Consider the following 27,531-nt stretch of genomic DNA (forward strand, 5'->3'; position numbering starts at 1 on the left):
GTGAGCAAAGCACTTGCCCAGGGCACACAATTTAAGAGGCGCCAAAAACACTCAGTAATCAAGTTGAGATATTTAAACGTGACTGATATATTAAAGAATTAAAATTAAAGCAAGACATCCATGATGAACAAAATGCCAAATTTTAGAGTAAAGACGTGTTGCCGTCTCTTTCTTTTAGAATCCTGCATTACTGCACAATGGAACAGTCACCTGCATTCAGCCCTGGGCTCACCGCCAAAGAGGGCATCGAATTCCCACCAATGGGTTTGTGACAGTTGACAAAAGGAGAGCAGACTTGGGGCCTTCTATAGAGTCCTGTTTTTATTGTAGAGCACCTACAATGTTACTGTTTCTACTTGGTTCACAGTAAGGGAGGATACCTTGGTAAGCGCATTCAGGGCTGCACAGGCTCTGCTGCAGCTCGGCCATGCATTGGACAGCGACCTTCGTGCCTTCCTGTGTCAGAGCCACTGGTCACCCATCCCGCCCTTTCCCCACCTTCAGTTTCTCACTCTTCAAAACTGCCCAGATTCTCCCCCTGACCAAATCTCCACCTCTTTTCAGAGCGAAGGTTCAAGTGATTCCAGGGATTAGATGCAGAAAAGCTCAGCAAGGACTCAAAAGGACACAAAAGTTGAAATCAGGGATAGTCACAGCTGAAAGCGGATCAAAAGCAGTGATTTTTGCAAAAGTTGGGATTGCAAAGTTTCCAATTCCATCTTCGCAAATCATAGACCAAGCAAACTGCTGTGGGCCACACAGGAGAGAGTCCGGCCGTTTGTCTCCATTGCTTCTCTGGTCCCAAACTACTCACTGGTTTGCAAGTGAATTTTGAGGGGACAGCTCTGGACAACAAAAGCTGGCTGTTCTTATTTAGAAAAACTGCCTGTTTGATGCCAAAACAACCTAGAAAAATGCAAAAAATATATATACAATAAAAATCAAATAGGTCAAATCAGTCAAATAGGTGTCTGGTTTATAATACAAAATGACAAGCAAACAGTCTGAGTTTTGTATGTTGGTCAGTTGTTTGGATATTCCCATAATCAATGACTCCTTTTTCATAGAATTATAAACTGTATGCTATTTAATAAAACTGTGGAGCTGCTGTTTTTGAACTTTTTGTTTGGTACATTTGTATTTTCAATTTGTAAAAATCTCTTTCTTCGTTCTCTTCAGAGCATTCTACTTTGCTAAGTTTCAAAAATGGGTGTTTTTTTTCTAATTTTTTAGAGAAATGTGCTTGCACATCACAGATCCTCATTAATTTTTTTTCCATTTCATTTAAGTGTTTCTATCAGGATAAAAGAGTATGCAGTAAAATATGTTTCTACCACTCTACAAAATCCCTGATAGAGAGAAACTTTCATGGTAAACGTACACCTTGTTTCATACATTCATTGGATATCTGTAGATAAAAGTTAGCTATTTTGCTTTAACACATATCACCAAAGACAGGCTCAAGAATTGCTTAACCAGGGCAAGTCCCTGTTTCCAGAATCCCCCTTTCATCAATGAGGAGGTTGTAAACTACTAAAGAACCATAATAATTGACCTGGGTCTATACATTAAGTCTAAATAGGCACAGAGTAGATTGTGTAGCATTTGGTGAAACAAGTTACTCACTGTTCCTTATTCAACCCATAATGACTGTAATTCAATTAGGCTTATTGCCTGTTATTCAATATGATACTACTGTAAAATTGGTCCTTGTGCAATACAAAGCCTAGAGTTAAAGAGTCTGCTTTCTTCTTAAAGCATATGGGCCCTCCAGTATAGGAACAGGATTTCATTATGTTTAAAAACTTTTTCCACTGTTTAAAACTGGGGTCAGATAAAGGAGTGAGAGCCCAAATGACTCTGTTGCTCTGGGATGGGGGAAGTAAAGAGAGAGAAATCCCAATGGAAATCAACTGTGGGTTTATCTGTAGTTCCACAGTGCAGAAATAGTAATAACAGAAACGTTAGCAATGTCTGAAGAAAACTCAGGGAGGGTGGGAAGTGGAGTGTCCACACTTGTATTATTGTTATTTTATTCCTAAGATTCACTACAAGTAATCCTGGCATATTTTGGTGCAGAGTATATGAATAGTCTATGAAGCAAATATTTTCAAACATTTTCAACTTAGAAAATACCCTTGAGCTTCCCTAAGGCAGAGTTATGCTTACCTGGACGCACACCCAGACATACGTGTGCATACCTGTGTGTACCCCTAACTAACACACATGATCTGGGCAAACAGAGATGACGACTTATACTTTTTCCCTTAACAGTACATATTAATAGCTACCACTAGGACCTTAAGAAATGTTCTGTTAAGTTTTGATTTGACAACATTGGGGCCAATTCTATTAGTCCATATTGCTATAGGATCTGGACGTTTAGACCTAAGACATAAATTGACAGAAAATATTTAGAATATCAAAGAATAACTGTTACAAGCAATAGTGGTTTTTTTCCTGAAATTACTAAGAAAATGTCCCCTCGTCAGTATTCTTCTTCAGCAATAGAAGCTTGAACCTGCATGTTGCTCAAAAATTCTGATATTCGTATTATTTGGAGTTCTTTGATACTATATCGAGTTGACCTAGGTCAAGGTAACTTATTCTGAAGTTACCATGAAGTCATATGGAATGGAATTTTACACTGAACGGAAGAGCCTCATGGTAACTTTCCCATTTGCACTTTGTGTATACAATCATCTTTTAGTTTTATTATCATGGCAAACACCAGTCAATTTTGCATGGACAAGTTTCTTGGCACTTAAGACATATTTTTAAAAGTGATAAAGTCAATCAGTTTGCTGAATTTATAGGATGTCAATCAATCTGATGTGTTTCTTTTTCTTCACTACAGTAAATAAACCAGTTAGTTTTCTTTTCCACTCTGCCTCCCCCCCACCCGCAACCGACATAACCAAGCATAGATTATTCACCTACCGTTCACTAGCTCTGTTCCCTAAACACACTTTCAAGCATCGACTTCATGGACTGGTCATGAATATTAGGTGAGATATGGACCAGAAAGTGCATGCCACAGTACTTAACACGTGTAGGACCAAGTCACCAAGAAAAGAAATTTCTCGAAGGTCACAAACATGAAAAAAGAAGTTAGTTCAGGCGATGGGTGGTGTGGGGGATGGTGGTGGTGGTTTGGATCACGTTGGCAAAGATCTGAGGGTGCTTATGGATGTCTGCAGAAGAAAATTACAGAAAATAACGTAGGTAAATCCAGAGAATACATTATAAAAAGATAGTGGAGCTCTAATTAAAGAGTCATGATAATGCAAAGACCAAAAAAATTTACCATGGGCAGATAACCTTAAGTTATAAGTGAGTCCTGGATGTGTAACCACCTGGCAGGGCTAATCCAGCCAGACTCACCTGGGACTGTGCTGGGTTAATGGAACCCAGTTTTCCAAAGCCTTATTCTCAATGTTTCCTACTCCTGATGGAAGAGAAGAATGAGCCCTTATTCTCAGATATAAAAAGCACGTCAGCCTTCTGAAACCAAGATGTATCTTTGAAGTATCTCCATTTCATAGAAAAAATTCATGCCTATTTTGTATGCTATTCTGTGACCTATCTGTGTTCATCTTAAAGATGATTTTAGCCAAAACTTGGAGTACACTGAAAGCTCTGGGAACTCCAGCAAGTTGGTCCCTGAGTTGTGCAAACCCCTTAGCATGCTGCCCTCTGCTTTGGGGGTACCATCATGATCTCAGAGCAGAGGATAAAGAGGGATGCCCAATATTGCTGCAAAGCAGATAATAGAAGTGTAAAGAGAAAAACAAGTCTTTAGGCCCTTGAGGCCCTTGAGGCCCTCTGCAAGCTCCCTCAAGGTCTATACTTCTTTAAAGGTGGTTATAGAGTCCTAAAATTACCCAAGGACTAGACTGAAGTTAGGGAAAGGGGTGACATGCTCACAAAGTAAGTTCTCCAAAAGTGTGTCGACTGTCGACAGTTATGTGCTACAAGGAACTGCAGGTCCACACATCTCTTTGGATTAAATGTATGTATCTCTTTGGACCACTCCAAAGTTGGGGGCAACTGTGCCAGATGCCCAGAGTGGGCACCCTTGGCACACCCCTTCTGGCTGTACTGATACCTGTGCACTTCCTAGAAAATTCGGTTGTTCTTTAGTTAAACCAATGAGAAAAAAATATTCCCTTTTTGACAGTTGACAGACTTATATATCCAAAAATACCAGTCAAAACCTAAGCCTAATTATTTTATAAATTATGTTGTGCTGTCACAGACTTCTTCTGGGAGCCAAGCATTTCCAAGCATTTTCACTCCTCCCCGGCCTGGGGCTAAGAGAAACACACCAATTGCCACCAGTCTTGTCTTGCTCTTTCATCCTTGCTCCTGTGTGGGGTCGTGTTTATCTTTTCATCAGTGGGTGGTCCCTCTCAGTCTGTCTTAGACCAGTACAATGGGACATCCAGTTTAACTCCCAGGTTGTATGAGGATATTTCCTACAGTGCTTTCTTCCAGAAAGGTGGGCGCATTGATTTCCCATGTGCTCTTTGCCTGCCCTCCTTCTGCCAAAATAGAATGGAAAAATCATTTTTCAAACAACCGGAATTATTTTTTTTTTATTTTCAAAATAAAATGTTGTAGACAGTTTTGCATGTTGGGAATATAAAATTCCACTTGAGCTGTAGATGTAGAATTCATCTTTGAAAAATGCTTAGTGCTAGAGAATACTTCTAGAACAGCCTGGGTGGTCATCTAGAAAGCACCCCCTCCCTACACTCACACACACAGGTGCACAGATAATCACTACCCTGACATTCCCTATTTCCATTCTGATACTTCATATTCCTATATCAGGGCACATGCCCTTCATTCACAAATAGGGGAAGGACCTCAAATATAAATGCCCTTGGAAGAGATGATAATTGGTCTAGAACCACACTGAAGACTGAATGATTCAATAGGTCCTTCCTCGGACCATGTGTAGCAAGTTCGACATTTTTTATTGCAATTAACAGAAAAGCTGATCCAGCTAGATTAAGCAATAGAGGAAAATGTTTTGCCTCACACAACCAGATATCCAGAGATAGGGAGGTTGCAGAGCTGGTGAAGCTGGCAGCTGAGTGGTGTCAAACGACAGCAAAGCGTCTTTGTCTTTCATCCTCTTGTTCTCTCTTCCTCATTGTGTCTGTCCTCATGCTCAGCCTTGTGCCTTCATCATCACACAGATCGTTGCAGCAACTCACACGGTCAAACAACAATTTCAAATTTCAGAAGGGGATTGGCCAGACATAGTGGCTCACACCCGTAATCCCAGCACTCTGGGAGGCTGAGGCGGGAGGACCATTTGAAGTCAGGAATTTGAGAGCAGCCTGAGCAAGAGCGAGACCCCAACCCTACTAAAAATAGAAAAATTAGCTGGGTGAGGTGGTGTGCACCTGTAGTCCCAGCTACTCGGGAAGCTGAGGCAGGAGGATCGCTTGAGCCCAGGAGTTGGAGGTTGCTGTGAGCTAGGTTGACACCACAGCACTTTAGCCCAGGCAACAGAGTGAGACTCTGTCTAAAAACAAAAAAAAAAAAGAAAAAAGAAAAGAAAAGAAAACAAATGAAAGAAAAGGAAAGGAAAGAAAGAAAACAAAAGAAAGGAAAGAAAAGAAGAAAAGAAGAAAAGAAAAGAAAAGAAAAGAAAAGAAAAGAAAAGAAAAGAAAAGAAAAGAAAAGAAAAGAAAAGAAGGGCATAAGAGGGCATATCCCTCCCACGGTTCCTTTTCTAAGAGTGAGAAAACTTTCAAAAAACCCCTCCAATGTTCCCTTCAGAATTAAATGGCCAGAATTGTACCATAGACTCATCCTAAGCTAATAATTGAAAGGGAGAATGGAGTTGCCATGATTACTTTTGACCAGTGGTTCTCAAGCTTCAGCATGCATCACTGGAGGGGTTATTAAAACACAGATTGCTGGACCCTACCCCTGGGGTTGCCCATGTAGGAGGTCTGTGATGAAGCTCAAAGATTTGCACCATGTGATGCTGGCACTACAGATCTAAGAAACCACAGTTTGAGACCCACTGTCATATGACTGTTGACATTGACCCGCTGGAGCAGGCAAGGGTCCCGCCTCCCCTGAAATGTGTGGTGACCTGAGACCTGAGCAAAATCCAGTTAATAAGGAGAAAGAGGAAGGAAGTAGCTTTCTGCTATTTGTTCTATATTAAAGCAGGAGAAAGTAAGTAAATGTTCCTGAGAGATATTGATCAAAAGAGGCATCCCCTTGTGGCAGAAAGAATCAGACTGAAGTTCAGAAAATCACACCCATTCAAAGCTTCAACAAGAGTTTCTGGACTATTCGTGTATTCATGCAGGCATCCACTAAGATATCTGCATTTCCTTGCAGCAGAGAATTCCCTCCTCCTCACACTGACTAGGAAGCTCGCTGGGGTCCTAGACCACTTAGTTAAATTCCATGCCACTCGGTGCCTGTGGGAACTGCATTGAGAATGTCTAAAATCTTTTCCTGCTTCCATGCTGTTCTCATGGGTGGAAGTAATAATTTTACTTTTCTCTGATGCAATCTTAGAGGCTCGTGAGAACTCTACTTGAAACCCCTCTGCTGGCTCTGGGGTCTTGTTGATCTCCTAGTCCCTATTCAGAAAGGGTACAAAGATCATTTCTGTTCTCAGATCCTCAAGCCTATTGTGGGATTCTGTTATCTGCTCCCCTGTCCGTTATGAACTTGGCCAAGCAGAGAGGAATGGGCGCGAAACTTTATCTCCAAAGCTGGGCATTGACGTTCTCTTTCTCCCTGGATTTTCTCCCTGTCTTCCCTTCCTAAGAAATCTTGAAGCCAGTCTGGGAGAAAAATAACCCGTCCAATTTTTTTTTTTTTTCATTTTTTGGCTGGACCTATGTTTTGAAACTAAAAATATAATAATTTGACTTTTTTTATCCTCTGCTTTTCTCTGTAGCAAACATTTCTATAGGTAATAGGGCATAGAGTAAAATAGCAGAAATAATACAGCTTCCTAAAAAATTTAAAATGTGTGCCACAATAATAAAATTGAAAATTATAACCTGTCTCCTGAACCCCAACCAAGAGTTCTGGTTTTCCTTAAGAGAGTGTTGAGCACAGAGGGATCTATTTGCCAATGGGAAGACGATGGTAAGGAAGGAAAGGAGAAATGTCATTGAATTAAGAATAAATTAGGATAAAATCAATACTGTTTTCCACCATAACACTTGCTTTTACAGCACTTTTTGAATTCTCAGCTTTCAGAAAAAGCCCTAGAACCCAGATAGGATAAAACCAAGAGTCCACTCTGCATTTTGTTTGTTTTTTCCTTGACAGGAGATGATTGCTGGGGAAGGAGATAATTTCAGTAGCTCTCACAAAGAGGTGTAATATAGGTTCTGATAAAGGACACTAGATTTGGGTGGGATTGTAGGAGTCTGATGAATTTAGATGCAGGAAAGCCAGGGCGTCTTCTAGCATCTTAGCATTTGTTTAAGTTTTAGATGTTTCTTTACAATGCTAGTCATGTCAATACACCAGGAACATTCCATTTGTCATACATAGTGTTCTATAAAAGGCTTTATAGTTCTAAGTAGGAATATAAGCAACTGATTGGAAAATTATAAAAGTGGGCCAATTGGAATGATTATATATATATATATATACATATATATATTAAATGAGACAATATATACTAAAATACACTGTGAATATTCCAATATAATCTATTAACATCATTATAGCCAATAAAAGCAGTTTTCATTTCTCTAATTAATTCAAGAATCGGGGCATTCTGATTCAATTACTCATATTGCCTCATAGTGTATCTTGGATTATTGTTATTTAAAACGATTCATATACTATAAAATATACAACTTTAAAATTATTTCATACTACTTATATCATTGTAATGATATTTTCTGTTTACTATTTCTTAAGCAGATCACTTTATAAGATATGCATATTCATGGAATACTGTGTAATACTTCATTTCACCTTGTCATTGAATTTTACTTTCAGACTTATACTTTATAACTACTATAGATAACTATTCTTTTATATATACAAATGCTACTAATGGTTCAAAACTAAGTAAAAAGAGAGGAGATTATATGTGTTATTTCTGAAAGTCACACTAACATGAACTTTAATAATTACTATCATCTCTAATTCTTTAAAGGAATTTTCCTACTCAGATACTTTAGAGAACTGTTTTGTACAATGGGCAAATCCAGACTTGAGCAAAGTATTGCAAGTACAAAGGTTTGTGCATCTCCTTAAATGTTGACACTTCATCAAGAGCTCGCTACTGTCAAGGCAACTGAGGTGTAAGAAAATAAAGAGGAGATAGCAGGCAACTAATGAAACAATTCTAACTTCTGCACAAGTCATTTTCCATCGAATGCTTTTTTAAAAGCCAAAGAATGATATCCCTGACTAAGCAATATGAACAAGTACAATAATTCGTAATCCTATTATTAAGATAAACAGACACAGAGTGAAGCTAAATAGCTCATCAATGGTTATTTAATGACAAGAGTCTTTAAAACAAAATAAACCACCCCAATCACTTTCACAAAACCCATCTAAAATATTCAGGTTTTTTATTCAGCAAAAGATATGTGGGAAAATATTTCAAACCACAACATAGGAGGGGAAAAAATATATTTATGTCTTTTTTTCACTGCTAGGTTTAAAATTCCTAGCCCCTCCCCCAACCTGTAATTCACTACAGAGAGGCCAAGTGATTAATTTATTGCACCTTTAGATCTTAAAATGTCAATGAGATTTCAAACAATATATTCATTTTTAAAGAACAAAATTCCATTGTAACAAGTGTTTAAAAATGCTTTTCTGTATCAATTCTCTAAAAAATAATGGATTATTCATGTTATATAGGGTATCTCTCTGGGCATTACCTCTGAGCATTAAACAGTAATACCTCTGGGCATTACTAATCCCACCATCAACACCCCACCCTCATGACCTCATCTAAACCTATTGACCTGCCAAAGCCCCATCTCCAAATAGCATCACACTAGGGGTTAGGGCGTCAACATATGTATTTTGCAGGGGGTACACGATTCAGTCCATAGCAAAATGTTTTTATTTGTCCTGAATACATACCTGAAAGTGGAATTGTTTTGTCCTACGATAACTCTTATGTTTAACATTTCCAGGGACCAGCAGAATGTTCTCCAAAGCAGCTGCACCATTTTACATTTTTACTAGCAATATATGAGGGTTACAATTTCTCCACATCCTCTCAAACTCTTATTATTGTCTGTCTTTTTTATATTAGCCGTCCTGGTGGGTGTAAAGTGGTATCTCATTGTAGTTTTGATCTGCATTTCCCTAATGACTAATGATGTTGAGTATATCTTCATGTGCTTGTCAGACATTTGTGTATCTTCTTTGGAAAAGTGCCTCTTTAAAACTGTTGCTCATTTTTAATTGTGCTATGCCTCCTTATTACTGACTTGTAAGAGTACTTGATATATTCAGGATGCAAGTCTCTTATCAGATACATGATTTTCAAATATTTTCATCCATCCATTTTGTGTGTTGTCTTTTTAGTTTCTTGATGTTGTCTTTTGAACTAGGAGAGTTTTTACTTTTGATGATGCTCAGTTTATCTAATTTTTCTTTTGTTGTGTATATTTTTGGTATATGATCCTACAAACCATTGGATAAAATTAACTTCAATAAATATTTTCTTTAACCCATTTTATTAAAATAAAACCCAATTTATTAATAAAAATATTATTAGTTAATGTGAAATTAATAAATATAAAATATTTTAAATATAAATTTCAATTCAATACATAATATAGATCAACATAAAAATCATTAATGATACTCTTTATTAGTTTTTTGTACTAATAAGTCTATAATATCTGATATGTATTTTACACTTAAAGCACAACTCAGTTGAATACTAAATTTTCATTAGAAATATTTGATCTGTGCTTAGGTGTCATGAAATTTATAGTTGAAAGAGTTGAGACACCCTTATTATTCCAAACATACTTCTAAAAATGTTCCCATAACCAAATTGAAGAACAGTTTTAAAATCTAAATTTAAACTTACTGGGCCAGGTGCAGTGGCTCACACACCTGTAATCCCAGCACTTTGGCAGGCTGAGCTGGGAGGATCACTTGAGGCCATGAGTTGGAGACCAGTCTGGGCAACATAGTAAGAACTCGTCTCTACAAAAAATGTTTTAAAAATATTAGCAGGGTGTGGTGGCATGCACCTATAGCCCCAGCTACTCGGGAGCCTGAGGCAGGAGATTGCTTGAGCCCAGGAGTTCGAGGCTGCAGTGAGCCATGATCAAGCCATTGTACTCCAGCCTGGGTGACACAGCGAGACCCTCACTCTAAAAAAGAAAAAAAATTTTAAACTTAAGACTAAAATTTAAAAATTTTTCAAAAGGGAAAAATACTAAACTTATCAAAATTAGGTATATATAATTTGAAATTTTCATTTCTCACACTAGAAATATGGGTAGTGATATCTGGGAATATAACTTGCATATTGTTTACATATTACCATGTGTTATGTGTGGAGACGTGGAGGTGATAGATACGCATGCATGTGCATGTATATACATAGATACATGTATGTTTAATGATTAGTAATAGAAGATATCTATGCTAAGATTTGGTTTAAAGACCCACATGCAATAGACTGCCTATGCAGGCCACCACCAACCCCTCCCAGCAATGTATTTATGCCACTTCTTCCCATCAAGAGCCCCAGCCTTTACCCCTTTTCTTGAATCTGGCTCAGTCTTGTGGATTGCCTTCATCATCAGAATGCAGAAGAAGGGATGCCGTGTGACTTTCGGCCCAACATTTAAGAGGAGCTTCCATTTTTATTTTGTTGAAAACCAGCCACCATGTAAAGAATCCTATGCTCCACTGTAGCAAAAGAAGCCACCTGCAGAACCAAGGTAAACCTTCAGATAGCCAGCACCACGTGAGTAAGGCCACGTTGGGTCCTCCAGCCTAGTTGGACTGTTCCGGTTCACACCCAGAGAGGAGAGAGGCTTAGCCATCTCAGCCCTCCTGCAGACCTCCGGCACTCCTAACTGGGACGCCGGACATTCCCGGGCAGAGCCACACCACACCGTCTCCATGCTCAGCCGTTTTCGAATTCTTGACCTACGGAAGGGTTTGCAAATAAAATAGTCATTGTTTTATACCAGTCGTTTGGGGGTGTTTTGTACAAAGCAATAAATAGCAGAAGCAGAAATTGGTGCATGAAGGTGCTGTGCACTCCCAGAACAAAACCTAAACCATGTGGCCTTGGCTTTCAGAGCAGGGGCAGAAAAGCAGCAAGGGGCTGCTTTCCGGAGCCTGGAAAGGTTGTAAGGAAGTTGTTTTGGAGGCTGGGAAAACAGTAACCAGTGACACACATGGGCAGGAAAACCAGTGCAACTCCCGGCCACGGTGACTCAGAAGACAGAAGAAGTACCCCCCAACTTGTCGATTTGGCCGACGAGATTCTGGGAAGAGATGTTGAAAGTACCACTTGTCTTACCTGTGTAGGAGAGAAATAAGACTAAGGAAGGAACTGATTAGGTGGGTTGGGCTTTTTTTTGTAATTACCAGAATTTAATAGGAATATAGAGTACCCAGTAAAGCCTCCCCAGTCAGCAAAAGATCCTCAAAGAAAAATGACTTCAGGGAAAGAAACAAATACAAGGCTGCCAACCGAACTTGGCCTTGGGGCCAATATTAAATCAAGGATGAAGACGGAAGTTCTCTTGTAAAGACCTTAGAATGATCTAAGGCAGTGACTCATAGAGCCTCTCATCTGGACAAAGGGCTTCCAAGAATCTGAAGGGTTTTATATCTCACACCATCGCGGCTCACAGCCAAAGTAAAGAAGGACCTGCCTCGAAGAGGTTTATGACTATAATTGTGACAATTACAATTGAGTTCGTGACAAACGCTCTAATGGAGTTGACTATGGTTTGATATATAGGAAGCCCACAACATTTTAAAGGAGATTTTAGTGGATAAACTAGGTAACTCCTACCTTGATCCAGTAATCCCATTACTGGGCATCTACCCAAAGGAAAAAAAAAAAAAAAAAACATTCTATAAAAAAGACATCTGCACTCAAATATTTATAGCAGCACAATTGACAATTGCAAAGATGTGGAAACAACTCAGGTGTCCATCAATATATGAGTGGATTGATAAAATGTGGTACATGTATACCATGGAGTTCTACTCAGCCACAAAAAACAGTGGTGATCTAGCACCTCTTATATTATCCTGGATGGAGCTGGAGCCCATTATTCCAAGTGAAGTATTATAAGAATGGAAAAACAAGCACCACATGTACTCACCAGCAAATTGGTATTAACTGATCAACATGTGCACATATGGTAGTAACATTCATCGGGTGTTGGGCAGGTGGGAAGGGGGAGAAGGAGAAGGGTATATTCACACCTAATGGGTGTGGTGCACACCATCTAGGGATGGACACACTTGAAGCTCTGGCTCAGCTAGGACAAAGGCAATATATGTAACCTAAACATTTATACTCCCGTAATATTCTAAAATTTAAAAAAAAAGAATATAAGAGAATTAGAATATTTATGGATGAACATTTGAATTTACCAAACTAACATATGAGATAAAATCACATGATCAAATGTGAAAACATATTACAAATATATTTTTACTTATATTTAAGTTTCCAACAAACATCTTCTGTTCCTTATAAGTAATTCAATATTTAAGCATTTATTAAATTAAATATGAACATTCTGTGTATGTTTGATAACTCTATGCATATATCTACGTGCATCTATATGTGTGTGTGTATTTATTAATACATCCTCATCTGAGTTGGCCTGTCTTTTGTCCTTATGAAATTACCAGCTCTTCAATAATGATAAGGAAAGTAAGTGACCTATTTAGAATGAAGATTTAATTCATACAAAGCTACGGCATTAGTGGTCCCATGCAAGTTAACTTCGCTGCCCTGTTTTTTTCCCTGACTGCCATAACTTGCTCTACTAGAGACTAATCATCATTTAGAAAACTATATAGTTATGCCAAGTAAACAGGAAGTAAAAAGTTGATACAAAAGTCCGTGATTGTATTACCTATGGAGTCAAGTGTCAAAACGTAGGTAGAATGTTTTGCCTATAACATGATCCTCTACCTGTCCTCTAATTGACATGGACACTGATTTTAAATAATATCTTGAGCTTTACTGAAAAACAAATAAACCAAAAATTTCAATGACGATGTAAAAATTTTAAAAATGATATTTCTATTCATTAGACAATTCCCTTCACACAATCTGATCATCATAGGTACATAACAGCATTTTAAATTTCCAAGGTGCAAACATACCTCCTTTGGCTTCACTTGCTTATTTATAATACTTACGTGCTTGCACACATATTAAATGATATTATAAGGCAGTTCATTTCCATTCTTGGCGTCCATAAATATACATATTCCATGGAAGTGTTGTATCTACCCTTTGAATTGAATAACTGGGAGGTTCGTTTTTTGGTAACATCTTTAGGGATCCTTCCGAAAATCAGCACTGTTCAGCTTCTATAAATTTATGGGAGTTTGCGAATATGGGTGGAGGTGACACATGTATGTATGTATTTATATACATGCACACATATGTGTCTAGGGAAGTGGAGAAGAAATATTTTCTACTAGATGGTCATTGTACTTTACCGTCTATCCCACACCATACTGGAATCAAAACGGACCCAACTTAGAAGTTCATTTCCATCACTCATCTCCCTAGGGCACATGAAAGTGCCAACATTTGTTAAATTCCTCTTTATATGATGCCACTGTTGTTCCTTTATTAGAATCTGTTGCCTGTCAGAAACACTTAGTAACCTAATTGGAACACCCTCGGATTCTAAATCAACTAAAACTTCTGGGCTTATATTTCAATTCCATTTCCAGGCAAGCCTCTGCTAGCCCCTGGTTTCCTCCTCTTCTAGGCACACATGATTTTTGTCTTCCCGAAGCATGTGGCTGACATTATAGCTTGCCCCTCGAGGCAGGATAATTTGCTCATTGTGGATTAGTTGCCTTCAGCAGGTAAGTCTCACCTGGGTCACATCCTTTAAGGGTATATCCATGGATAGAATTGCCTGAAAACTTTCACTGGAATGTGCAAAATTCTGCCCCGGCTTGTCTTGCTTTATGTTGCACTTTCTTTCGAGGTCGAATTTTCTCTCAAAAGCTAATGCCATTGTGACTGAATTTGTAACTCTTTTGCATGTTTATTCCATACTTTTTGGTTTTCCATGCTGCTCATCAGATAAGCTATAACTAGGGAAAAGTAAACTGGCATTCTAGAAATCTCTGACTCTGTTATTACACAGAACCTCTAAAGAAGTTTGACTTAATCTGTTCAGCCTAATATCTACATTCATTGAATAAACTGGATAATTAATAAATACATGTATATGGTGGGGGAGGAGGAATGTTTTTGATGTGGCATAGAGAATATGTGCCTAACATAAGAAATTTTGGCTGTGAAGCCAGCAAATTGTAAAATATTTGCCTATAACATATTGTCCAGTTAAAATCATGTACCTCCATATAAAGACTACGTTTTATTGTAAAGAATCTTATTGTGTTCTGGCATGTTTTGGCCTTGAAGAAAATTCTCTCTGCACCAGTCGTATCAATAAGATCTGGTATTACCATAAATGCCTCTTCATATTGAATTGATAATTTTTAGTTTGAAGTTTAGGGCATATTGAAATACATATATAGACTCTGCTTATGTCTTTAGGAGATGCGTGAATCACTTGAAATTATATGGAAATGTTTGCATACATATGCATTTGGGGGGAGGAATGGTCAATGTTTTTAAAAAGAAATTTTGACTCTTTCAAAAAATAATAACTTGTGCTCTAGGTTAACTGATGTTTTGAAAGATATTGAAAACATAGATGCAACACGATAGTTTAGATGATTAAAGGTCATACTGGTTTTTCTCTTATTACCTCTACATGATTTTCTATGGCTTTCATATTTTCTTTCATATTAATTTCTCATATTCACTCATCATTCCATTATTCATCATCACATAGAACTCATTCTTCAACTGACTCTAGTGTGCTACGTATTCTAAACTGAACTAAAAGCGATGGTCACCCATCTCCTCAGTGGAATTATTTGAAACGGAATACAAAAGTGAAACCTGGGCAACCACAGACTTTTTGTTTCTTGAATGAAGTAATTTGCTAATGATAGAAGAATAAAAATAATTTCTGGCAGGAAAGTGTTTTACAACAAATTAAAACTAAGGAATAGGTGAAAGAATCAAACTTTTAAAACTCATAGGCTGATAAATTAGTAGTTATCCAATATTTTTACCCAAATTAGTCAGATTAACATCCAAGTTGCTTCAAAAGACATGATTTCATTCTTTTTTATAGCTGCGCAGTATTGGTGTGGTGTGTGTGTGTGTGTGTGTGTGTACATATATATAATCTTACATTTTCTTTATCCACTCATCAGTTGATGGGCACTTAGGTTATCCACTCAGTTGATGAGCAGTTGTCAATTGTGTTGTAGTAAACATGAGTGTAGGTGTCCTTTTAATATATAAAAATGTATTTATTATATTAAAACTTTATATATTAATAACTTTTATATATTAATAATAACTTCTTATTTTTTATACTTTTTCCCATTAACATATATTAGCATAGTAATTAATAACTTCTTTTCCTTTGGATAGACAGCCAGTAGTGGTCTTGCTAGGTTGAAGATCCCAGCTAACACCTTGCTTTTAGCCTCATGAGACCCATGTCAGACTTCTGACCTACAGAGCTGTAAGATAAATTCATGTTGTCTTAAGCCACTGCATCTGTGATAATTTATTATGGCAGTGATAGAAAACTAATACCAGTGTATTCTGCACATGGGAGGGATGTGAATCATTGGGTGCCAGAGGGTAGCGTGGTCACTGGCCTCCTAGGTGTTCCATAATGATCGTTGCCCGCCGGTGTCCACGCCTTGTGTGCCACCCTCCCACAGCATACCAGAGATAATCTGAGTGACTAATAAAATATAGCAGAAGTGATGGTATGTGACTGTGCTGGTTATCGATTTATCACCTCTCAGCTCCAAATTCGCTTTTTTGCCTGCTCTGTGAAAGTGGATATGTCCCCTTTTTCCTTTGCCACCTAGTACTGTGTTAAGCTTTGTCCATAGAGGGGTGCAGGAGGGACTTTGCAGGAAGGAAAAAAGGTTTTCATTTCCTAGTTCCAGTGGGCCCGTTTGTTGGGCTCGTGAAGCACATGTGGCTCCTCTGGTGCTCAGCTCCTGCAGTAAGGGCAGACTCCCCAGCATCCTACTCCAGTTGTGCTCAGCTCCTGCAGTAAGGGCAGACTCCCCAGCATCCTACTCCAGTTGTGCTCAGCTCCTGCAGTAAGGGCAGACTCCCCAGCATCCTACTCCAGTTGTGCTCAGCTCCTGCAGTAAGGGCAGACTCCCCAGCATCCTACTCCAGTTGTGCTCAGCTCCTGGGCACAGCTTCTCCAAAGCCAAGCTCCTGAGAAACAAGTGGCTTCTGAGTGTCTCCAGTGAGACACTTCCCATGAAGAGCTTTCCCTGGAATCTTGGACAGTAGATTTCCACCTAATTCCAGAGAGCATATTGCCAGTAAGTTCCATGACTGCAATACCATAGAGACTTCTCTGACATTCCGTGAGTCTTGGTCACATCCTGCCTAGCAAAGTCTGAATGTCAGTCCCGGGAAGGGGGTTATTCCTCAGGTGCTCTCTCAGTCCTGGAGGTCATGGTTGGTTTTTTGCTTCTTCTAATCCTATAGTCTTTAGGGTTCTTTTCACTTATTAGTCAATCCTTCATCACTTCAGTCCCCTGTTAATGGTTAATAGTTCTTTATATTAAACTTTCCCTATTCAAGTAGCTGTGTAGCTCCTTTCTCCTGATTGGACCCAGTCCCAGACAGCTTCTGTCTTGTCACACATTCTCTGACCCTTTGCACAAGGAAGGAAGCCAGGCGCCATCACCTGAGCAGCAACTGAGAGGCCCCTATGGTGAGGGGCCGAAGCCTTTGGCCAACAGCCACTTGAGGCAGCTTGGAACTGGATCCTCAGTCAAGCCTTCAGATGAGATGGCAGCCTCAGCTAACATCTCAGCTGTTTAACCCGTGTTACGTTAATGATATTACAATTTTCCACTAGTCAGGGATTTTAGTATTGCAGTTAACTAAAGGGCACTATTGGACAGCCAAAGCAGCTCTAAAACAGTTAGGGCCAGCTGGTTCAAGGCAAGAAAGTGCTGAGTCACCCAAGAAAGTGCTGGGCACTTCTCCCAAGCCCAGTCCTTATCTTCGTACCTGCTTAATCTACTTTGTTAAAATTTTGCTGAGCACTCCAGGACAATATTTATGGCATGTGGTGAGGAACCTACATTTTTCCCTCACTAATGTAATGAATAACTAACACACCACTTGGCTTAAAGCTTATTTCGAAAATAAATCAAATTATTTTTTATACAAAATCCTTATAATGGAACTTCTTTGTAATCAATTATTTCATCAGTCTGTAGAGCATGCTTATTCCACAATATGCTATTGCTGTGATTCAGGGGGCATATGTAATGCAGTATAAAGACACCAAGTTCTGTCCAATGGCTACCAAAACGAGACCGGGGCAAAGCTATTTTATCCCACTGAGCTTCAGTCTCTCACAACAGGACTAATGCCATCCACCTCAAGCAGCCACTGGTGTGAATTAAATGGACTAATGAATGTGAAGGAATTGATAAGGTGTTTGGCAAACAGTAGACACCCCTAGAATTAATACAACAAAACTCTAATCCACATAGAGAATTAGAACAATTTGTAGCATTTTGTTTAAAAATTATTTCATCTGAAGCATATATTCTCATGGACTCACCATCTAAGCTTGCTGCACAAGAACTTTGTCGCTGTACTATATTAAACTGCTTATTTATTTCATTCTAGCTCCCACCAGACTGTTAGCTTCATTAGGGCAGATATTATGTTCCTCTTATTCATGACTGTAGCCTCAACACCTAGAGCAATATCTGACATATAATAGTCAAAGAATAATAGGTGTTAAATAAGTGGGGACTCTATGACATACAATAATATTCTTGAAGATATTTTAGTTGTAACTATCTTTGGTAGAACTGAATTTAAAATATCCCAGCTTTATAAATATTTGTGATACCATCAGATTCTTTAATTAATAGAAAACAGTACTAAGAGTACACTTCATAATCCTCATGGAAGTAAAATATAAGAACACCTTGTCCATTAACAGAATTTCAGACTTCTTCCCATAATAAGCAACAGTTTTAAAAACTTCCTATGATCTACTACTTACATTTTTTTTTAATTCTTTAGTCCTTGATAACAAAGTTGGGCATTTTTAAACCAATATATTTTATTGGAATCATTACTGATAGGTTAGAATAATACGTTTTTTTGGTTGAAAATTTCTTTCCTCACCACTGACTATGAAGCAGGTGGCTAATGATGTCACCTCTTTCATCACATGGAATTAAATACATTTAAAGTCAAGGACAGCATGTCCCATATTTACAATGAAATTATGATTTCTTCATTAAAAAGCAAATCCTTCATTTAAAAAATTTGAATGGTTCCTAAAATAGAATTTTCAGATGGCTAAATTTAGGCGCTAAAGAAAGTCTAATTCAGGAATGCTTTCTGGCACCATTCCCAAAACATTTTCATTTGATTATGGATTGAATATATTTTCATTCATTTCAAACTCTGGCTTCTCTGTATGTTGTTCTGAGATAGGCAAACTAATGTTGGTAGACAAATTGGCCTCAAAAAATATGCCACTCTGCTTAAATGATCTATTTCTGTTGGCATATTGGAACGATGGCCTTCAGCTTGTTGATGCATTTATAGTTATCAAGGTCACATACGTCCATGCTAAAATGCACATAGGTAGTGTCCTGCTTTGTAATAAATGGCAATTGCTCAATTACAACAGGTGACCCACAATCCACAGGGATTGTAAATGCTAAGAAACACAAATCTCATAGAACTCTCCACTATGCCCTGATATATTCTCCTATTCTTGTTTATATTTTTCTTTTCTTTGTTTTGTTTTTGCCATGCTTATCTTACATTTCAATCTTTCTTGTGCATCTTCATATTAGCTCTAGTTTGACAATAATTGTTAAAAGAATTTTATCTCTTTACTAGCCCTTACCATAAATTCATGAATCCTTGCAGATTATCATGCAGGCCTTTAAAACCTCATTTCTTCCCACTTTTGTATGAATTTGCAAACAGTCAGCAATTCTGCTGGCCAACTCTCTTCCCCTTTAATCTAATCCACCTATGGGATTCCTCATGCCATGCCTTACCTATTATAATAAACCAGAAAGCCAAAAGTTGTCAAGTACACGTGTACAAGGTCCAACTCTAGCACTTGCAATAGATCTGTGGAATCACAGTTTGCACATCTGTAAAACTGTGTAATAATAACTGTCCCACCTGTTTCACAGGGTGGCCCCAAGAACTGTATGAGACATTGCTTGAGAAAGTGTTCCATACACTTCAATGTGCTTTGAAACCCTGAAGTATAATTATTCTAGGCTAATCTACTTATGTTTGCCCTCTTTCCAACAATTGCATCTTTGTGCATGAAGATAGGTCCTTTCTCCAACCTGCTGCAATTGATTCATCTTTAAAAACCAACTCGGATTCAACTTTCTACCAGAAATCTTCTCTGACCCCTCATCTGGGTCTCCCAACTCTGAACTTCTGTAATGTGCTAATTGCATTCATCTATTTCAAATTCACTAGTAGGTCTTGAATTTTAGAATATTGTTACCTATTGGCATTTATCACCCTCACTAACCATATGGTGGATTCCATGAAGAAAACCTCATGTCCTGCTGCTCCCTGCACCTTGAACACACATCTCACATGGCTGTTCCTTTCTCTGCTGAGCCTGCTGGCCTCTCCTTTGACATCACAACTGATGATCCCTTTTTTCCTCTCCCACCCATGCCTAGTACCATGAGATATTTCCTTGCTGTGCGTGCAAATATTGAAAAAATAGCTAATTTAAATTGCATAAGGTTTATATTAAAATATTCATGGTGAACTTTTAAATGTAAACTTTGTAAGTTAAAATTTTGATTTCCATTTTTCATACTTTGTCTATAGCTACTCCAAATGAATACATCGAGCCAATGAACCAAAAAGAATTAACTGAATTCTCTCTCTAGAAACGGAGCCCAGACACAACTTGAATAACAAATCTTAATCCAAACTTGGAATCAGATTCTTCTCCAAACAGCATTTATCAACAAATGCACTTAATTTCTTCCCCAGATACTTGACATATTTTTCAAGTCAAATATTTTGATTGACAGTATCAAGGGTATTGACAGGGTATGTGGCTCTTAACTCTATTGCATCTTTAGCATCATATATAGTCCACTTTAGACAACAAATAAAGAGATTGGGCAGGAGAGCAGTTTACTGAAGTTTGACAATGCTTTCTTAGGACTCATCTCCCCTTTGTAGCTTTTAAAAAGTTGCCTGAGAATAGACACAAGTGTAATAACATCACCAAAAAACAAAAACTTGCTGCTGAAATATTAATTATCTTCTAAGAATCAATTTTGTAGCCAAGGGAAAAAATCTTATAAAATGTATCTGGTTTTTTTCATAAATATCTTAAAAACAAATATGCTAATTTTACCATTCAAGAATTGTATAGGCTCATTGTACTTCACCTTCTTGGAATAAGAACATTTGCTAAACATGAAATTATGCAAGGCATTTTTCAGGATAATTTATCTATCTGCTCCCCAAATTACACGTTCTCAAAATACTCCATTAAACATAAGTTTGAATAAAGTGTCTTGGCCAAGTTTGCACAATCCAAGCAAAGTCCACAAAACACTTCACAAACTTTGTTTAATTAAACACAATACCACACCTTCACTTTAAATGTAATGATCATAATTTCTTGCAGACAATTTTTAATGAGTTTGCACTTTGCTATACCCCTCATATATTTTCCTCTCCTTCTAGGCACAGGTGATGAAACTGTGATCAACATTATGAAATTGGATCACAATTATGTCTTTAATCAAAACAAACCAAGCCTTATAACATAGGTGTGGAAATCCATTTTGCTATGCTATCCAATTGCAGTCGTATTTTGTAATCAGTGCTTTTGGCCAAACGCATGGCGTAAATTATATGGAAAAATGAGAAGACGTGTTCTGTCTCATGCTGTTGCCAGGTATTTTTCATATTTAGGTATAAACAATGAGAGAAATTCGAATTTCACAACAGTTGAGTCATTTTTGCCACTGTGAAGAACACTTGTAGTTTATTTGGAGTTTCTCATGGTTTTATTAATAACAAGGCTGTTCTATGGTTTGGGATCTTTCTTGCCCTTAAATTATTATGCACTCACCATGTTGCCCATGCTTATTTCATTCATTACTAGTTAATAATTCAATAGAAGCCTTTTCTCAGAGAGCTAGTCAAACCTCAAGTACTTACTGAATGTTCCTTATGCACCAAGCAGGGAGTGAGCTGGGGGGACATACGATAGCGCATGAGACGTGATCGTGATGTTGCTGATAGCTCATGCATCTCACATCTCAAATTAAACACTCTTGATTTTAATTAATACTTATGAATTAAGACCTATGAAGTGTCAGAGTTTGATACCCTAAATTTCCCCAACAGAGACATCATTCTCACAACTCTGTTGCAGAGGTGTCTAAGAGCCCATTAGAAGCAAGCCAAAAGTTTCTCTTTCCTTTGCAATGACTTTGAAGAGTTGAGGTCTTTAAAATAAATTTAAGATGACGTCTAGCTAAGCTGAAGGATTGCCTAGCAGTCCAGTAGAATTTTCAGAGTCTCTATGCTAACGTACTAGAATATATTGGAGAGAAATATCTCCACTTCTCTATGTTGAAAATAGTATAATAAGGAAATGTTTCAAGAACATTTTTACATTGGCCATTCTCATTTTTCTAGCCTTTGTTTCATACACCTATTTGCTGCTCTCTAAATCTTTGAGGAAGAGGAGTTATATGAGATTAAAAGAATTAATATCCATAAAATAATTATCAACATTTCATTCAGCATATCCAGGTCCTCAAGTGAGTAAATACATATTCTGAACACCATCATGAAAACAGTCAGTGATGCTGACATAAAAGAGTGAAATTTGTATATGGATTTCTCTTCTGCTTTATTCTTTGGCTCTTTTCTAGTCTAGGAAATATATCTATTAATATACAATCTTTTAAATTGCATTCTTAGTTTAATAATAATCACAAATTAATGGTGTGTAGTCACATGTCCATTTTCTTAGGAGGAAAATAACCATATGCTTCAATAACTAAAACTTCTATTTCCACAAACTAATTAAAAGGCCTTGTGGCAGAGTAATCAGAAAAACAGGTGTTTCATTTAGTTTCTCTCCCTTCAAGGTTCAATAGTTGCAATTCAAACTTCCCTGCGATTCCTTTAAAGTCAAAGGAAGTCACATAGCCCTACACTGCCTATCAGAGGACAATATCCTTCTGCCCCAGCCCAGGGTTCTGGCAGGATCTAAATCCAGAAAAGAAAGCAGGCTGTTTTTATACTACAGTATGTTAAATTATGAGTGGGATTTATCACAATAGATGTTGGAGATTTTAGCTCCTCAAAAGAAAACAAGGCTCCAATCCTGTTTACTTTCCTCTTTGATAGATTAAACATTATATATATATATATATATATATATAAAATCTTTAATCTTTGAAGAGATGTGGGCCTCTATAGGAGATATATTCCATTCTTCTCCCCCTAAATGTAATCATCTTATCCAAACCACATCTCTAAGACCTTCTCTGGTGAGTACAGGGTGCCTTACATACTTTTTGTAATATGCACAGTAACTTTGGAAGGCTTCAGCTTCATTCCTGCTGTTAATTATTTAAACTCTGACATATTGCAATAAAACATTTCATCAGGCACTCCAGTTCAGGGAACGATAGGCATCAACACTGTATTGGTAATGCAAAATAAATGGATCGGGGTTGAAAATAATGAGTTTGGTGGATTACATCTGTCACCGTGAATTATTATTGTTGAACATAATAGGGCAAAGCACTACAAAAATAAAGCTTGTCTTCTCTAGTTAAAGGTGAGACAACTACCTCTAATGAGATACAGAAATTCAAGTGTGAGTTATTAATTATGCACACAAAAGGTTTATCTGCTTGCCCAATCTTACATTTTTGTATGTATATAACTATTAATATAGAACAAAAAGTCCCCGTTGCTAAAGCTGGTGATAGTTCATAGTGGTTTCTTGCCAGAAACCAGAGAAGGCATTCCGCTTGGCCACATTTGTCCATGCAGAAAAAAAAAAAAAAAAATACTGGAACACATGACCAGGTTCCAGCAGCAGCAGACGCTGATTCAAGTACAGATCGTACCCCACCTTCCTGCGTTTTATGAGTTTATTAATTCAAGACAATTGAAGCCCAGGAGTTGGAATGAAGGTCAATGCCATCATTTTAAATAAACCTCACAATGAAGCATAAAAAAAAGAGGCTGCTGGTGAGTGATAGAAAGAGAAACTATTGATAAGTGAGAAAAGCTTTTTGGAAGAGTTTTTGATGCTGAGGCTCTCTCGGAAGCCTCAAAGCCTTTCATAATTTTATCTGCTTCCCGGTAGGGTTTGATGCTTCAGTAACCTGTGGGGTAGTTTTTCTCCAATCATAGAGAAAAGCTGGGTTCTATAATATAAGGAGGTGGTTATAAAGTAGCAAGTAAACAATGTAATTTTACAAATGACCTTAATTGCATTTGTCTTAAAATTATATTCTAAGTTGCAACCTTAAATACATATTGCATTTATGTTATTATCACACTGCTTGTATTGTTATGCAAATGAAGTTGTAGTTTATAAATGGAAAGGCTACTTAGTCTCATCTACTTAGTCTCACAGATAGGCATATTTAACTGAAGGCTGCTGGGCCTGTGATCTCATCATATGTTATGGTTGTACAGTGCAAATGCATGAGGAAAAACAACAACAATAACAATGTATTACCTAAAATGAAGAAAACTGCATGTATATAATTACCATTTAGTTGTTTTCTTTTTAGAAAAGATACTTAACCATTTTGAAAATAGCATTTATATTATGATCCATTACTTCTTGATGTCTTTTTTTTCATTCATTTTTTATTTGTATATATTTATGGAATACAATCTTGTTACATTGATATAACGTATTATATGAAGTCAGGACCTTCTGTGCATACATCATTGAAACAACACACGTTGTATCCACCAAGCAACCTCCTATTCACCCCATCACAGCCCCCACTACTCTAAGTCTCTGTTGTTCATTGTTCCACACTCTGCTTCTAAGTGTACACATTATTTAGCTCCCACTTATAAGTGAGAAAATGTGGTATTTGTCTTTCTGTGACTGAGTTGTTTCACTTAAGATAATGGCCTCCAGTTCTATCCATGTTGTTGCAAAAGACATGATTTCATTCTTTTTTACAGCTGAGTAATATTCCATTGTGTATGTATGTATACACCACATTTTCTTTATTCAATCCTCTATTGATGGACATTTAGGCTGATTCCATATCTTTGTTATTGTGAATAAATAGTGCTGCAACAAGCATATGAGTGCAGCTGTCTTTTTTATATATTGATTTCATTTTCTTTGGGTAGATACCCAGTAGTAGGATTGCTGGATAGAATGGTAGTTCTATTTTTAGTTCTTTGAGAAATCTCCATGCTGTTTTCCATAGGGGTTGTACCAATTTACATTACCCACCATCATTGTATAAGAGTTCCCTTTTCTCTGCATTCCCACCAACATGTTATTTTTCATCTTTTAAATAAATAATAGCCCTCCTGATTGGTGTACAATAATATCTCATTGTGGTTTTAATTTGCATTTCTCTGAAAATTAGTAATGTTGATCATTTTTTCATGCGATTGTTGGCCATTTGTTTGTCTTCTTTTGAACTATGTCTATTCATGTTCTTAGCACTTTTAAACAGGGGTAATTGTTTTATTATTGTTGTTGAGTTGTTTGAGTTCCTTGTATATTCCAGATATTAGTCTCCTGTGAGGTGGATAGGATATAAATGTTTTCTCCCATTCTGTAGGTTGTCTGTTCATTCTATTGATTATTTCTTTTGCTGTGCAGTAGCTTTGTAAATCAATTAAGCTCCATTTGTTTATTTTTGTTTTTGTTACCTGTGCTTTCGAGGTCTTAGTCATGAATTCTTTGCCTAGACCAATGTCCACAAGAGTTTTCCCAAGGTTTTCTTCTAGTATTTTTATAGTTTAATATCTTACATTCAAGTCTTTAATTCATCTTGAGTTGATTTTTGTATATGGTAAGAGATAGATATCCAGTTTCATTCTTCTGCATATGGCAATCCAATTTTCCCAGCACTTCTTAGTAGCTATTGACCTACTTATCCTCCTTTGTCAAGGTTTATAATATTTATATTTTGTTCTACAGCAATCATTCCCCTGGCTGCAGGGAGATATCTGAAATAGTGTTCCTCAAGCATCATTACTACTTTATTCAGTATGGTGGGATTTGTGGTGATCTGTTGCTTTTTTCTTTATTTTTTCCACTACTTGTTTTTTTAAAAAATATATTTTTTAATTTATGAAAGAAGTCAATAATTCTTTTAAAAAATAAAATATTAACATTTCAATAACAAGTTTTACAAGATGTATTTAGTTGAGGACCTCATATTCCTAATTATAATGAACTTCTATAGCATTGTAATACAGGTAAGCACAGGCGAACATAGGGAAGTATTGGAAGACCTAGAGAAGTAACTAAGCCAGGCTTGAGAAACAATAGGTGTTGAAGATGGCTTCTGAAGACTGAAGAGAAGCACAGAGGGAAGTAAAATTCAGTGGAAATCAAGCAAGGAGAAGGGAGGAGTAGAGGAAGGATCCAGTGAACACTATTTGGATGATGGGCACACCTGATGGGTCCAGTGAACACTCTTTGGGTGATGGTCACACCTGTAGCCATGACTGAAGCATGAAAAAAGTAATCCACGTAACCAAAACCATTTGTACCCCCTTGATGTTTTGAAATAAAAAAAGAAAAGAAACTGAGAAGATGGGGACATGTTTGGGTGGTACTGGCCCTGGGAAACTGTCTGTGCAAAGAGCAAGAAGTGAGAGAACATGAGGAGTTCACAGAACTGCAGCTGGTTCAGCAGCCCTGGAGTGAAGAAGGCAGATATGACTCACAGTGGTAAGAAACGAGGAAAGAGAGCCCCGTACTCTGATGTCATGAAGTTTCCGGTCTAGTGAGTGATACGAGTCAACAGAGCAGTATGGGCAGTGTGATAAGCATTCTGATAGGGAAAAAGCAGGGTGCTCATGCGCTTATGGGGATATGTAAAAATGTCCCCTAATCCTCACTTGGGGTCAAGAGAGGCTTACTGGAAGAAGTGACATTTCAGCTAACCTTAAGAACCGACCAGTAGGAATGAATTAGTAAGAGAAGAGAGCAGAAAAAGTAAAAAGAAAAGGACAGGATGAGATCCAAGGAAAGACATAGGAATTGCCACAGGAGAGATGGGGAGGGTGTGACTGCAGCATCAGTTGTCCTTGGAAGTGTCACCCCTATCTGCCTAGAACCAGTAGTCCAGCCCTGGGCCTACAGTTTCTCCTTTCAGATTAAATTCCTTCCCTTTTTGGTCCACTCCAAAAAGGCTGAGGTAGACTTTCCTACCCCTTCTATTGGGAGTCTTCTTTTCCCTTTTACCTGGGAGCATGTCACAAACATTATTTTTATTATGTCCTCTGTGAGAACTATAGGATCTTCACACATGCAGAGTCTCCATGGCCCAACCTGATTTCCCAGGGTGTCCAAGAGTGATATGCAAAGAGCGCCCAGCATGAAACTAATGATAGCCCTTCCCAAATTTTGCTTTATGTGTGGTATTTCCCTTCTTCTCCCAACCAATGTATAAGTTACTTGAAGACATTGCATTTTCTCCCCCCCCCCAGATATGAAATACTTAATCATTTACTTTTTTCTTATTGGATGTATGTTTCTGTACTGATTATATGAGGACTAATGGGAAAAATAGTTTGTAGTGCCTGAATACAGGTTTGGAGTAAATTGGAAATGCTTTTGTTTTTATTTCAAAGTATTATGTGGGTACAAATGTTTTTGGTTACATGGATGACTTTCGTAATCCTCAAGTCAGGGTTAAAAGTGTGCCCATCACCCAGATAGTGTTCATTGTAAGCCATTAGGTAGGCTTTTGCCCATCCCCTCCTCCTCCCAAGCCTGCTTGATTTCCTTTGAGATTAACTTCTCTCTATGCACATGGGTGCTCATCGGTTAGTTCCAATTTAATAGCGAGTACATGTAGTCTTTGTTTTTTCATTCTTTAGATACTTCACTTAGGATAATGAACTCCAGTTTCGTCCAAATTGTTGCAAAAGAT

General features: G+C 37.6%; 1 long non-coding RNA gene across 1 annotated transcript in view; it reads left to right on the forward strand.

Moving 5' to 3' along the window:
* Positions 1-14,013: 14,013 nt before the first annotated feature.
* The window catches only part of LOC142864356 (uncharacterized), a 43,004-nt gene continuing 29,486 nt past the window's right edge, over positions 14,014-27,531 (forward strand). The window contains exon 1 of the long non-coding RNA XR_012914898.1: positions 14,014-14,088. This is a non-coding gene — a long non-coding RNA (uncharacterized LOC142864356). The remainder of the gene's footprint in view (positions 14,089-27,531) is intronic.

Source organism: Microcebus murinus, chromosome 25 (genome assembly GCF_040939455.1).
Source record: "Microcebus murinus isolate Inina chromosome 25, M.murinus_Inina_mat1.0, whole genome shotgun sequence".
NCBI classification, from domain to species: Eukaryota; Metazoa; Chordata; class Mammalia; order Primates; family Cheirogaleidae; genus Microcebus; species Microcebus murinus.